The sequence below is a fragment of the Protopterus annectens genome, chromosome 5.part1 (assembly GCF_019279795.1).
Source record: "Protopterus annectens isolate FY-2018-M chromosome 5.part1, PAN1.0, whole genome shotgun sequence".
NCBI classification, from domain to species: domain Eukaryota; kingdom Metazoa; phylum Chordata; order Ceratodontiformes; family Protopteridae; genus Protopterus; species Protopterus annectens.
The window spans coordinates 702139337-702155599 of NC_056736.1; positions in this window are offsets into that span (position 1 = coordinate 702139337).

Sequence of the window (16263 nt, forward strand, 5' to 3'; positions counted from 1 at the left end):
TCAACCTCTTAGCAAAAAACACCTGGACAAAGCCAGTAATGAGGCAATACAGCTCCCAACCTTATTCATTGAATTCAGTTCTCACCATAGCTCTCAACCTTAGCACAAAAAACCTGGACAAAGCCAATAATGGGGGAATACAGTCCAAAAAATATGGACAAATTTCAAATATCCATCTTATAAACTTAGAAATTGCTAGATTAAAAGGTTTTGTGTTACCATGTACTTTCTGAAGAATACGAAGTCTGAAATTCAAATGCCTGTCATTTTTATTTATTTAACATTTGTTAACCAGTAAAGTCCGACTTGGAACAAAAGCCAATTTTAAGCACAGACCCAGGGAGAAACACTCAAGACACAAGTCTTTGTAAGATGGGAGGACATGCAGACTCCACACAGAATGCACCCCAGCCAAGAATCAAACCAGAGAAGCTGTAGCTGTCAAGCAACAATGCTATCACTGCACCACTGACTGTGTAAGAAAACAAAAATACAGAAACCACATATTTAATCAAGAACAGAACAGAACAAATATGAGGCAAAATTCTGCAAATGTTGGCACCCCAGCTTAGAACTGAAGCTGTAGCTGTCAGGCAACAATCCTACCACTGCACCACGGACTGTGTTAGGAAACAAAAATATAGAAACCACAGATTTTATGAGGAACAGAACAGAACAAATATGAGACAAAAATCTGTACTAAGATGGGAGGATATGCAGACTCTACACAGAAAGCACCCCAACCAAGAATAAAACCACAGAGGCTGTAGCTGTTAAGCAACAATGCTACCCCCTGCACCACTGAGTGTATAACAAAAATACAGAAACCACATATTTTTATGAGGAACAGAACAGAACAAATATGAGGCAAAAATCTGCAATTTTTATTTTTACAAATGGTGGTGGGTAGGGAATTTAGGCCCTTGCCACTTACATCCAAGGTTCAGGGTTCAAGCCTGAGGTACCCTCTAGCCACCAGTATATATCAACTGGGGGATTTCACACTCACACATGCACTTATGGAATGGATCTTTAATAAACCTATAAACCTTCTCAGATCTCTGATAAATATTGATTTCTGCCTGAAAGGTTTTGCTGATGGAAGATATTGTTTGAAAAATTTGCCTGAGACATTCTCAGTTGCAGCACATTCAGATTTCCTTCTGAAAATGGTAAACAGATGAATATAAGCAGCAGTAAAACATCATGAATCTCCTGGAGGTTACCTGTACTACAAAAAATGGACAGACAGAAAATAGCCGGTGAGCTTAATTAATAGTTCACTAATGTTGACAGCATGCTTCTCACGAATCCCAAAAATGACCTTGAACTTTGGAAACCTTGTATAGCACTCCTCTTCCATATTTCTTTCATCGCAACTTGATCTATGCCAACAATGCCAGAAAACATTATATTAAGAAAAAAAGCACCGCAGCCTCTGCTGAAATGGCATGCCTCACCATTTATTCAGGGAGCTGATGAAGTTGTAGCTACATAAGTCTGCTGACAATAAAGCCATAAATGAGTGCTCCCTGTTCTTGAAGGATATAGTTGTGGTTTCCCTCGCAAGGAACACACGGCAAATGTAGTAACTTCTGACCTGATGAACTTCTCAGTCCATTATTACATTGCAAAGTTCTAGAAACATAGTAAAGGATTTTATGTGACAGAAAACCAAGTGCCCGAAGCAAAAACCTTCTTCTACCATGTACAGAATATTTTCCAGGATCAGGAAAAGAAATAAATGAGCACATCCTATCCAGCATGAACTTTACATAAATTACAGAATTCTTCTTACAGACCTGCCAAAAAAGCCTTTGACATTGTGTGTTATCAAAGAGTCCCTAAGTGTCCTGGAATATTTACTTCCTCTTGAACCTGATCAGCAGTATTGGTTCACCTATGAATCTCCAAGTATCAGAATGCTTCGGCTTCCCACTGCCAATCACAAATGACAAATGATTTGAAATGCTAAGAGTGCAGGAGATCATTGTGTATATCTCTAACTGCTATCCCATTCCAGGAGAACTCCATTGCCCACCTCAGCCAGCATCATGCCTAATATTCCTGGCTAGCTCAGCATCCCTCCGTTGTGCAGTATTGTGTTGGACACAAACGCACGCACACACACACACACACACACACACACACACACACACACACACACACACACACACACACACACACACACACACACACACACCCTTTGTCCCAGTCAAGAGTCAGACACTTACCTATAAAAAAAAGTACCATGCACACTCCAACATAATCCAAAGCTCTGTGAACCCATTCAAAAGTACAGCCTCCATGCAAAGTCCCATTTGAATAAAAACGTACCACGTACACTCCAACGTAATCCAAAGCTCCGTACCGAGCACACTCCAATGTAATCCAAAGCCCTGTGAACCCATTCAAAAGTACAGTCTCCATGCAAAGTCCCATTTGAATAAAAAAGTACCGCACACACTCCAACGTACTGTGCACACACAGTAAAGTCCTGCCTGCAAGAGCCTGATTGGTCCAGCCTACAGAAAACGCACCTCCTGACTGGCTTAGCCTGCAGATGATGCAGTCTGACGTTCCTCTGTTCTGTGTGATTGTCACCGCACAGACTTTTGGGCATCTGTGAGGCATTTCTGCCTTTCCCCCTATCCGGACTGCTGACAAAGCAGTCTGGAGTTGTGTCTATGAGTCCAGTGCATACGCAAATGCATGCAGAGTTCGGGACTTGTAATTTTAAAGTTTTCTACATTTTAAATAAGTTTTATAAAGTTTTCTACTTTTCATTTTTTTAATATGTTTATTTTTTTGTTTTTCTACAGAGGTGGGAGGGCTGCAGTCCTGCAGTCCTATAGCACGAGACGCCCCTCAGCATTGTACTCAGTTATGGGCCTGATGAAGGTAGGGTGCAAACGTCAGATTTTGCAGGGCAAAATATACCCATGGCCAGTACAAAGGACAGAACTTCACTTCTTTGCCTAAATAAAAGGTTATTCTTGTAGCATTTTAGTTGCTTATTCTGTTTCTTATAACATTTAGGTGTTTCAGACACAGAATAAAAGTTTTATGCAACTATTACACAAAATATAAGAAATATGTCCTAAAATCTCAGAACATTTGCCATGTTTTCAATTTCTTTGCAGGACACAACTGCCCAAAGTGGGACTATCCCTCGAAAAGTGTGGTAGGTGGCAACCCTAGATGAGGGACAAGTACAGTGGCACTATGACTTCCTTTGATCTTTTGGCCATGCCTTTACTTATAAGTTGAGTAACATGGAAGGATTTCCTCACTACCGTAGCTACCTGACAGTCAAAGTTTATGTTACTATCTGTGTTCTCAGGTCTCTCACCATTGGGTCTCCTTTTAGGGGTGTGCTATTATGATGTGCAGGGATATCTGATTTGCCAAAGGGTATGATTATGCATTTTTTAGCATTTAGTCTAGGACCATGGTTTTGTCACCAGTTGTTTGTCACTTTTTGGCCTGTTTGCAGGATGTCAACATCATTTGGGGATTCATACTTCTGTCATTACAATCCACCAATAAAAGTCAATATGCACAACTTCTGCAGAGGCAAAAGTCTTCTGAATAATTCCACATTAAAGATATCCATAACTAATGAAGAGGTTGCTGCTGGCAAATAACTACATTTCAGTGTTTCTTGTACAAATTCAGTGCCTTCTTCCCCTGGGGAATACATTGCTCATGTTACTTTAAGAAACAAATTGTAAACTGGTAATACTGCAAAAGGAAATGGCTAGCAAACCAACAACAGGTTCATAGTTACTTGGCATTTCATCCAAAGGAGGGCACCCTCAAGTACTGCAGCACTCCCACCCCCTCCCCTTAAAATGCACCACAATATAAGCATCCCATCTACATGGTGTTGGAGTAGAATCCACAGCCTTCTGTGCACCAAAGGCAAGTATGCTGCCTGTTGTGTTACTAACACTGCTTTCAAATTCTATACCACAAACCTTGATGAAGGCTATTTGTTAAACAAAACAGTTGCACATTGAAAACAGACTCACAATTCCTTGAAAATGTACCCCTGATGACAGTCTGGTAGTTGGTGTAGTGGATTCAGGCTCTTGTCTCCTGTAATCAAGGTACATGGTTTGAGTCTGAACAGGTATTTAACTAATCTACCATCCAGCCTGAGCAAGTTAATTAACATCATGCCTCCAATAACTAGGGCATTACACAAACGCACACAAACACCTTCTCATCTCACTCACCACACTCACATCTCACTCACCACTCACCTACTGAAGGAATGACTTGCCTGTCTCTCCCACAGTAGTTCTCCATGTTCATACACTCAGTTTTCTGTGTTTAAAATCATGCACAAAACCAGGAGATTTCCATCATTTAAATCTACGTTGTGCGTGTATCTTTAATATGACACATGCATACATACACTACTAAAGACACAGAGCACATCCTTAAAGAATAAATGTAATTGTTTAAATTAAATGTTGTGGAAGCCCCCTGGCCACTGCCCATACATGCCAGTGGACCTTAGGGAACTGCCTAGGTCACGTAGCACTGGATCTGGCTCTGCTGCCTGGAAATATTTTTCAGAACTTCTACTCCCAGATGAAGACTGAACTATGTCTGGACAGTTTACAAAGAAAATAATCCATTTTATGTTTCGTTTTTCAGTTAATAGACTGTGTATCATAAATCCTAATACATACAGCAGACTCATGCAATAGGCAGTCTGAGTCTATTCACTCCACCCTCCATTTATTTAGGACAAACTGTATACCACCTCTACCCTTGTGCTTTTTAAGTTCACTGGAAACATCCCTAAGCCATAAACACAGCAGGATCATCCAATAGGCAGTCTGAGTCCACTCAACCTCTGCCCCTGTGCTTTAAGTAAGTGTGAGGGGCATCCAGTCTTCTGCATGTATTTTAGCCTGCATAGTGACTAGTCTGAAGATGTTCTTCAGTGTCCTAGTTTGTATACAACAGTCTTATAGTCTGTAAACCCTCCTCCACTGACATCCTGCTGGTCAGCCTGTACTCTCTACTTCCTATTATACCATGACCCCCCATTAATATTCCAAAACGTGCACGCTGATTGGGCAGCGTGCACGTTGTAAATCGACTTATACTAATGGAAAAAAGTCCGGTCGCCCGGACTTTTTCCATTAGTATAAGTCTCTTTTAAAACACTGTCTCGCTATGTTAAGAGTTTAACATAGCGACACAGGTTTATAAAAAGCAACGGAGATCTCTGTTGCTTTTTTTAAAGCTGTCTCGCTATGTTAAACTCTTTTAACATAGCGACACAGTGTGTAAAAAGCAACGGAGATCTTGCTTTCTCCGTTGCTTTTTTTTAAAGCTGTCTCGCTATGTTAAACCCATTTAACATAGCAAGACAGGTTTAAAAAAAAAAAGCAACGGAGAAAGCAAGATCTCGTTACTGTTTCGCTATGTTAAATGTGTTTAACATAGCGAGACAGCTTTAAAATAAGCAACAGACATCTCTGTTGGTTATTTTAAAGCCGTCTCGCTATGTTAAACCCATTTAACATAGCGAAACAGTAAAAAGCAATGGAGATCTTGCTTTCTCGTTGCTTTTGGCCACAGCTCTGATGTACTGCGTAGGCATGCGCAGTACATCAGAACTGCCGCGGATACCAGACAGCTGCTGAAGGGCAGCAAAGAGGCATTATACAATGCCATTATTTAAGAAAAATAATTATTTATTTTCTTAAATAATGTCATAGTATAATAGCAATAACCCACTTCTGGGTGTGGGTAATGCGGGATTTACGCACGGTTGTCTTTGTTTGGTCCTTCGGGCTTCACCCTCGGGACCAAACCACGCCAACCGTGGGTAAATCCCGCATTACCCACACCCAGACGTGGGTTATTGCTATAACAGACACTGACATTTACTCATACTGCTCTTACTGAAACTCTTTCTTTGTTATATTTTCTTCACTTCTTCAAGACTTGCTATTCCCATTATTTTTATCTGCCTGCCTTTCTTTAGTGGAATTTGCATGCCTTCAAGGAAGTTACCCTGGCTCTCTCCTTCCTTTCTTATTTCTCCCTGCCCAAGACAGTTATTAAACTGCTTTCAACTCTGAGCTAGCATTTGTGCACAGTCAGCATTGACTCAGTGCACTCAACTGTCTCTTTAGTTTGTTTTTATTTTGCTATAAAAGTGTCCCTGCAAGCAAATAGATATATATGTAACAGTGAAGCCTGCAGTTTGAACACCAGTCTATGGGATACATTTTTATGTAAATTATAAATATTATAGCAGCCCTAAACAAAGAACTTGTCCTCTATAATAGCTATTTTTTTTAGATCACAGCAGTCCTACTGGTACTTTCTTCTTTAATGTGCTCCCTTTATTGTTTTGAGCAGTCCACTGTCTCCCTTTCTTAAGTTTATTTCTCTTCTTGTGTAACCAATTTTAGTTCTGAGGCAGTATTTTCAGACCTTTAACTATCAAATAACATCTCTACAACTAACCTAGTACCCTCCTAACATTTTCTAATACTAATTTACAACAAAGATAAACCCAAGATAATTAATATGCCCCTAACTCAGATTATTATCCCCCCCTCACTCTACTAGCCTTCATCACCAATTATCAGATCCACCTCCTTCAAATACTTAGGACGTCAACCAGTCCTCACAAAGAATATCAACTTCTATCCAGCCTATCTTTCTCAATAACACATTGTCCATTGTCTCTACAAGCAAACCATATCTGATTTATCTATAAATATCTCAGAACTAAGTATGTAAATTTACAATCAAATACCAAACCAAGACCAAAATATAACTGGCCACACCCTTCCCTCTGCAAAATATCAATTCAAAAGATTAGAGGAGATATTCACCCCAACCCAGGTCCCATTGTTCATAGAACCATCACTTTCATGCCCAAAATAAACCAGTCACCTAATACATCTCAAAACAAACAACAACAAAAAAAAAACAGAAGCCAAACTCACCTTATTAAATATGAACCTATGAAGTATGTGCAATAAAATCCATGTCATACATGCCTACCTTGCCACATGCACTCCTAATGTAGTCATGGCTACTGAAACCTGGTTAAAAAATGAAATAAAGGATAATAAAATCACCCCCCCCAGGATACAATGTACTCAGACACAACAGACAAAACAAGGGTGCAGGTTTTGTAAAAATCATCTATAAAAATTCCCTAACCATCACCTTAATTCCACAGGAAGCATCCACATTAAACAATGCTGAACATCTAATAACACTCCTAAAAATCAACAAAAGGAAAACTATATGTTTAGCATCAGTTTATATACCAACAAGGGATAACACTGATACTGCTGAAAGCATCCTGAATTGGATATCCCAACAAATTAACCATTAAACTATAATACTCAGAGACTTAAACAGACGGGCAATTTATAAATTCCACTAAACTCACTGAATCCATAAACTTGTACAACTTCAGACAATTAATAACTACACCTACTAGAATCAATAAAACGTCAGATAGACATTAGACTGGATTCTTACAAACAAACCAGACAAACTGACAAAAGTAGGCAGCATCTCAAATAGTATAAGTGACCACATAGCAACATATGCCAAAAGAACTCACCATAATCTAGATAAACATATTATCTATAATCAAATACAAAATACAACCAATTTCAGCAAAGATATTTTCAATGGAACATAAAAACAATATAACTGGAATGCACTTAGAACAACCAAAAAAAAAAAAAAATTAAACCTTAAACTTAAACTAAAGTGGGGGGCTTCACCCCCCACACCCCACCACACACACACACCCTACTTAAATATACCAACTCTGAGATCGCACCACAGTGGAGGAAATAGCAAAGCCCCGAAAACGGCCCACCGACCTTTTTCCCTGGGAAAAAAAATCAATGTGCCGTGGCTTCGCTATTTTTGGATTTCGGACTTTTGGGCTTCATATTACAACATTCGAACTTATACAAGTTCGATGTTGTAATATAGACCCAGTTTGAACTTGTCACCCCTTGGCTTCTGGATGCTATTAAAAATGTCTATCCCCACAGTGCCTTTTTTAGGCTGTGCCAAGTTGCTAAACCCCGTAACATAACAAAAATCACTCATGGCTAACTAAAGGTACTACTGCCCAATGCAAGGAGTTTAAATAAAAAACTGCACTCCCTGGAAGCACTCCTCACCCTGGAGAATGCAGACATATGCGCAGTCATGAAAATATGTTTCAGAACCATGGAAAGCACCCCAGCTATCAAAGGCTACAATGCCTTTCATACATTTTGATCCCCCTGAGTTCAAGATAAAACAAAGGAAGGAGCTGTCTCAGTGTTTATACAGGACGAGTACAGTGTTAGACTGGTCCAACAGCATGACTCACTTGGCTGCTCCATGCCCAACTAACCACACCTGTGAGCCCCTATTTGATCCTTACTAGCTATATATCCCCTAATATGAGTCTGGAAAACCAGACCTCCTACCTAAACCTACTAGAATCTCTTAAGTTTCAGCCTAACACCATACTTATGGGTGACTTCAACTACCCCCCCCCCCCATAAACTGGGAAACTTATACAACCCATAATTCACTTGCTCAGAGGTTTTTGGACTTTATCAACGCAAACACCCTGGAGCAACTAGTTAGCTCCCTAACTAGAGGTAAAAATATCCTAAACCTAGTACTCACAAACAATGGGGGGTGCTGCTCCCTCCTATGGAATAACTCCTCCCTGATAAGATCTGACCACCGAATGATTTCCTTTAGTGTTAAAACTAACCTAGAACCACCATCAAACTCCAAACCTGTTAAGAACTTTGTCAAGCTCAATTATCTCAAACTAAGTGACAGTGTAGTAACCTTCTAAGCCCCTCCGAACCCGGATAACACTGAGGCCTACTCTGAGTTGTACACAAAAGCATTGTACAACCACATTCATAGCTGCATTGAAGAGGTAGTACCTGTCTGATCAAATCTATGATTACAGGCAAAAACAAACTACCCTGATGGACCCCTAGCATAAATAGGATATTCAACAAAAGGAAAAAAATCTTCTCCAAAGCCAAGAAAGAACAAACAAAACAGTGCAAAAAGACACTTATGAGTCTAAGCCACCAAATTAGAGAGCTGGCCAAATCTGCCAAGCAAACTATGGGGCAAAGATAGCCTCCTAGGTGAAAGATACCATAAGGCTTTTTTTTTTTTTTTTTTTTTTTTTTTTTTAATTGTGTTCGTAACCTCAGGAGAAACATTCATGAATGCGCTGAGATAATAGCAACACTTACACCCAGTCTGAAACTATGGCAAACCTGGTGGCTGCAAAGTTAATTTTAAACTTCTTCCCCCATCACCTCCTACCACACGCAAAGAAATATCCACAACCATACTCCTACTGGTCACTACTTTGGCTAAAGCCAAAAACACAGCCTCCATAGTTCACAAAAATATTCCAGGATGCTTCCTAAATAGCTTAAAATAGAATCTCTTTGGGCCACTAGAAACCCTCTTTAACCACAGATTCTGGACAGACTTTGTCCCAAAGGAACAGAGGACTGCAACAGTTGTCTCTCTGCACAAGGGGGGGGGGCCTCAACTGACCTAAGGAACTACAGACTCATAGGCTTGACCAGTCTTATCTGCAAGGCCATGGAGATAATTATCATGAACCTGATCAATAATAACATAGGAGCTCTCCAAACACTGGACCAGATTCAATTTAGCTTTGTCAAAGTGAGGTCTTGCCTGCTCAATCTGGTGAACTTCTTTGAGAAAGTCACAAGGGCCATAGATGAGGGTAAAGCAATAAACACAACTTATCTAGACCTGCCCAAAGCTTTAAACACAATCTCTCACTTAGGATCATAAATAAACTTATGCAGTTAGGCATAAATCCCTACATCATCAGATGGATAGCTAACTATCTCACTGACAGGATATGTGTTGTCCAGATAGGTGAATCCACTTCTGATAAGAAACCTGTTAGTAGTGGTGTTCCACAGAGCTCAGAGCTGGGACCCCTCTTGTTCGGTATATACTTCTCTAAAGTGAAGGCCTCTGGCACATCAAGTTTGCCAATAAATGTAAGGTGAGAGCAATCTCTGAAGGATGCCATAACATCTGGGCTGTCTCCTGGTCTTGACCCTCTGCAGTTTGCTTACTGAGCAAACTGCTCTATGGCAGATGTCATCTCTCTAGCACTCCATCTATTGCTGCAACACCTTGAGAATAAAAACACCCATGCGAGGGTACTATTCATTGACTTCAGCTCTGCATTTAACATGGTCATCCCTCTTCATCTGATAATGAAGTTACTCCAACTAGTTGTCAACATTCCACTTTGTAACTGGATTGTTGACATTCTCACAGGCAGACCTCAGAAAGTGTGCACAAGAAATAACTCCTCGGATAGCATCACTCTTAACATTGGAGTCCCACAAGGATGTGTACTAAGTCCCTTGCTGTTCACCCTGTTTACAATCGATTATACAGCCAGTTACAATAGATGTTAGTCTAAAAACATTATTGGAAAGACTTATGCAAAAAGTTGAAAAAGGGGGGACCTTTAAATGTGGACATTGTATGCAGTGCAAACACATTTTAGAACAGGAATATGTGTTTATTAAGGGGTTAGGTACTATTAGACCTAAGAAAAAGTTCTATTGTTATTCAAAAGGGGTGATTTACACTGCAGTGTGTCAGCTATGTGATGGGTTTTACATAGGTAAAACCAAGAGGGCTTTAAAACAAAGACTATACCAGCATTTTTATGACATCAAGAACAAGGTGGATAGTAATGCCCTATTCAAACACGTCAATTCGAATTCTATGCATTGTTTTAACTTTTTTGTTATTGATCATGTTGACTTGGGTTATCGAGGGGGCCCCATGGATGATTTTTTGGAGCACAAAGAAAGTATATAGAAGATCAGAATGATCAGATATCATTAAGTGCATTACGGAAACTTAAGGCTGCCTATTTTTTATGAGTGGGATGTTTTATAAAGGTTCATTACACTGTGTATATTTTGTCTTTTTAACAGGATACATAGTTTAGGTTTTATTAATTAACTAATAGCTTAACTGGCTAACCAGTCTGATGAAGGCAGGATGTATTTAATGGATGTTCTCTGTGACTGTGTTTATTCTGATGAAGTCTAGTTACCAGAACGAAAGTGCTCAATAAATTATTTATTTTAGTTGGTGGAGTTGTGGTCCGTTTGTCAAACTCTCTTCCATGTCATTATTTTTCTCAGTTTTAGCTTTTGTTTCATACAATACAAACCGTACCACCAAGTTTGCTGATGACACAATGGTGGTGGGCCTCATCAGTAACAACAATGAAACAGCGTATAGAGATGAGGTGGAACAACTGATTACCTGGTGTGGCAATAACAACAACTTAGCGCTAAACATGAACAAGACACAAAGAGATAATTGTGGACTACAGGAAAAATGGCAAGGAACATTCTCCCCTCACCATCAAGAGGGAAACAGTGGAAAGAGTGAGAAGCATGATGTTTCTGGGGGTGCACATCGATGAGGACTTGTCTTGTCTTGGAACACTAATAGAAATGTCATAGTCAAGAAAACACACCAGAGATTGCACTTTTTTAGATGGTTGAGGAGAGCGAACCTCCCATCGACAGTTCTTCCAACCTTCTACAGAGGTACTATAGAAAGCATCCTGATGAGCAACCTCGTATTATGGTATGGAAGCTGCTCTACCTCTGAGCGCAACTCCCTCCAGAGAGTGGTGAAGACAGCCGAGAGGATCATCAAGACCACCTTACCATCTGTCCATGACTTGTACTTATCCAGAAGTCTCAGCAGGGCCATTGGAATAATTAAAGACTGCACTCACCTTGCTTACAGACTTTTCCTGCATTTATCATCTGGAAAGCACTTCCAAAACATATGTTGCAGAACTACGAGATTCAAGAAGAGCTTCTTCCCTAATGTCATCAGGCTGCTGAATTCTAGTGACAACTACTGTCCATGATGGCCATCTGGGTCAGTAGAAACTGTAGTAACTTATCTCATATTGTGCTTTAACCTGGTTACCAGTCTCATCTAATACTTAATGCAATGTTCACCATGACTGTAACTTATAGGCCATCTAGGGCAGTAGCAATGCAGTAAAATATCTCTTCTTTCAGTGCAATACATGTTTTGGATTCTTAAATTAACCATAGTGCAATAGTCTAAGGTCCATAGTGCAATGCTTAAATGTTCACAGTGCAATACTCAAATGTCTCTATATGCAGAGATCAATGCAATGTCTTAACCAAATACCTGTGCAATACTAAAGTCTCGTGGAACTAAATGTTCACTCTAAAAAATGTTAACGTGTTTCTACTTATGTGTAGTATTAGTCTGTCTACCTGTATGTCCGTCATGTAATAGCTAAGTGTTACATGTGTAATTATCTATGAATATAGTCTATGTGTTGTCTGCACATTGAATCTGGAGACACAGAATTTCATTCAGTTTTTGCACTTGTGTGATTTCTGAATGATAATAAAGTTTACTTTGACTTTCACTTTGAACCCCCAAATCTTGTCAGGGATATTTGTAATAACCACATCAAGAAGGGAATAATTGCTAGATAAAGGGATTGTTGTACTAGGTTCTGAAATGGCCTGCATTAATTAAGTTTTGATAGCTTGTGGTTGTAATTGAGTAGCTTTAAGGCAAAGTCTTCCATGATTACTAGATGTTTGACTAGAGTGAGACATTTTTGTTATTGCATTGAATAGTTGTACCTTTGTTTGGGAGACAGGGAGTTAAAGGCTCTGTCCCAGTCGGACTTTCCCAGTGAATTAGTTGGAGGTATTTGATTAATACTCTAGATGTTTGAGAGGACAACTGGAATGGTGACTTTAGTGATTGAATGCATGGGGAGTGAGGGGGTTGCACTGTTTGTTTTGATGGACTATAGGTGCAGGAAAACGAGTAGACTGAGTTTGTAGATATCGGATGCTGTACCTTGCAAGGTATGTAGTGGTTGGGGATGGGGAGAGTTTAGTGATTTGGATAAACAGGCAGCTGGATTTGAAAGGGTGAATTGATTTAAAGCAACCATTGCTTTGCTTGGACTTGTTATTTTGTTGATATGATGAAAGCAGTGGTTTTGGTGTTGATGTCAATGAGTTATTTGTGAGTTGCTGTTTTCACTGAAGGTTTATGATGTTAGGGCCTGTTTATGATGCCTTTGCTGATAGTAGTTTAGCTGTCCAGAATGGCAATGGCTGTTATCAAATGATTGGTGGGTGGCATGCGTAATTTGCTGCTGTGAAGCTGCACTGCATGTGTGGTAATTGGGATAGCATAGGTGGGGTTAGTGATGTATGAAAGTATCATCAGTGGGAGTGGCCAAAGATGCGAGTGAGGGAAGAATGAAGTGAACCACCAATCAGCTGACACTGTAGTAAATCAGTGAGCACATGTATACAGTACAGACCTCACACAAATTATCAGAGTTCAGAGGTAAATATAGAAGCTTTTACACTGCAAAATGAAAAGGACTGGACATATTAAAGTAGTACAAGACACGTCACAAGCAGCAGTAGTGTACTAGGTGCTACACACAGCACTCTGCAGTGGACTTGAGCGATAGAGATAATAGGGAAAATTGCCTAACTCTGGACAACAGTTACTTGCTACAGGACTCACCTTTTAAAGACATGTAGGTAAATAAAAGTACACTGTGAGGACATTAGCAACATTTTTGTCTTACATAAAAGTGTGTACCTGAGGGCAATGTAGGCATTTGTCAGGGGCTACGTTCTTTGCTCAACAGTAATAGTACAAGAGCCAGCTGGAAAAGAGTAACCTGTTAAAATACCTACAATTACATTTGAGAAAAATACAACATATATAGTAGTGAAATAACTATCTAGTACTGAATGCAGTCATATTTTCAAGGAGAAAAGCATTTGCTGCAAATCATGGGGACAGGTTTACTCAAGAAATAGCATGTCTAGTATTATACAGTATGAGGCAATCACATAGAAATTGCTGTACAGTCTTCTGATGTTAAATAGTTGCTAATAGGGAATGTTGATATATATTTATATTTTATTTATGCATTTATTAATTCAGTAAATCACTTAATCAGATGGTACATTGCTCAAAATTGCTAACATTAACACATAATTGTCATCAACAGATCACAGCACAAACTGCTACATCATATGACTGCATTTAAGTTTTCTGCAGTGGAGCACATGAACTACTATATGACTGCATATATTCTTCATTTTTATAGCATGCAAGACAATACAAAACAGTAAAGTTCAACCAAAATTATAGTTATGTTGTTTATGTTACATACTGTATTTGCACCTTTTACCAATTATGAGGAAAAGCTCAAAGTTGTTTTTAAGGCAAAGGTATCTAATGCACTACTGACACATTGGCATACCTCTCAATTGCACAGATTTTCACAGAATGTACAGATTTTTGAGAAATATTTTTGGTCTGTTCCACCTAAAATTTGTGGTTTTCTGGCAAATCACTAAGGAGTAGCTTAACTAAATAATGACATACATTTGAGTTTCACACTTCATATCCTTCAGAAAATGTGTGCTAACACAAATCGTATTATTCTAGCAACTTTCTAAGTTTATAAGAGCAATACTTAAAACCTGTCCCTATTTTTGAGCCTTTGTCCACCCCAATATTTTAGGCTTTATCAAGATTTATTGCACTAAGGCGTTGAGAGGTATTTTTCATTTTTTTATGTACCTTATGGCTAACTCTAGTTCTGGACATGGAGATGTCTCTATCTGTGTGATAATACAGTAAGCAGAGAGAGAGAGTTTGAAGGGGTTATTGTGTGCGTGGAAGAGGTAATTGATGTATATAAATTAGATACTAAGGCAAGGAATAAGTAAATGTTACAAAATAGCACTTTTTGTTATGAGGGTGGGCAACTCTTTAATTTAGTAATAAATATGTATAAAGTAGAATAGTTATTTACAGAGGAAGAAGCAAAAATAGGTAGATAATGCATCAGATTTGGGATGAATATTTTCCCAAAGCCATACCAGGATTAGGGGAGAACTATATAACTTTTTCCAGATTTTATCTATTTATTTATTTTCCCAAATTAACTCAAAGGTGAGGTAAACAACAGTTCAAAAATAAATTAATACCCAAAGCTGAAGGTAACTGGAATAAAAATAATAAATCCACAACGAGTATATAATCCAATGTTTTAATGAAAATGGGTGAGTGCTTTCGGAATGCTCAACATTGCTTTATCAGACAAATAAAAATAAATCAACTTCTACTTAAATATGCATTACAAAATTTTAAAACAACCAATCAGGTACAAGGAATTCCAACAGCCCTCCTACCATGCATTCAAAATCACTCATACATATATGTTCATATACATAAATATGCATATAATATATACAGTATAAAGAACTACATATATAGGCACATGTTGATGACCCTAACCTATAACTTTGTAAACTAAGATTTAGACTAATAATAATATTTAAACTTAAAATTATTTCAGTTTCCTAGACTTTAAAACTGGTTTAAGGGGAACTGAGTCATTTAGACCCAGCCCCCTATGTACCCCCAACCTCAAGATCCACTGGAGTTCCACACATTCTGTTTGATTTACAAGGTCCCCCATCCTGCTATTCATTGCCTGGACATGTAATACCTGGAGCAAAAATGTATGTTGTTTATTTGTCAACAGAGTATGCTTAGCCAAAGCACTGTACTCCACATGGGGAGCCCATTGCTACACCAATGGACTGGACGAAAAACCTGTTGTTGAAGGTAATATAATTATTAGACAACACTATGTCCAACAGTTCAGTGAGCAAAGAAATTGAACTTCTAGGGGCTTCCAGTTCTAGCAGTAACAGGCTGAGCCGTTCTACATCCTCAACATGTGGGATGGACGTGTACAAATCTTTAACATCTATAGTTAGGAAATTGAAGCCCTCATTAAACTGTAAATCCTGTATACTCCTTAAAAAGGACTATAGACATTAAAGATTGTACACGTCCATCCCACAGGTTTTTCATCCAGTTCATTGGCGTAGCAATGGGCTCCCCATGTGGAGCCAGCTTCGCCAACCTAGTGATGGCTTCTTGGGAAAGGGAGTTTATTTTAAATGTACCTGAAATTAGAAGCCAAATACACTTTTATACAAGATACCTGGACGATATCTTTATGTTGTTTAAGGGTAATGAGGTGGAAGCTAACAATCTAGTGACATACCTCAATAA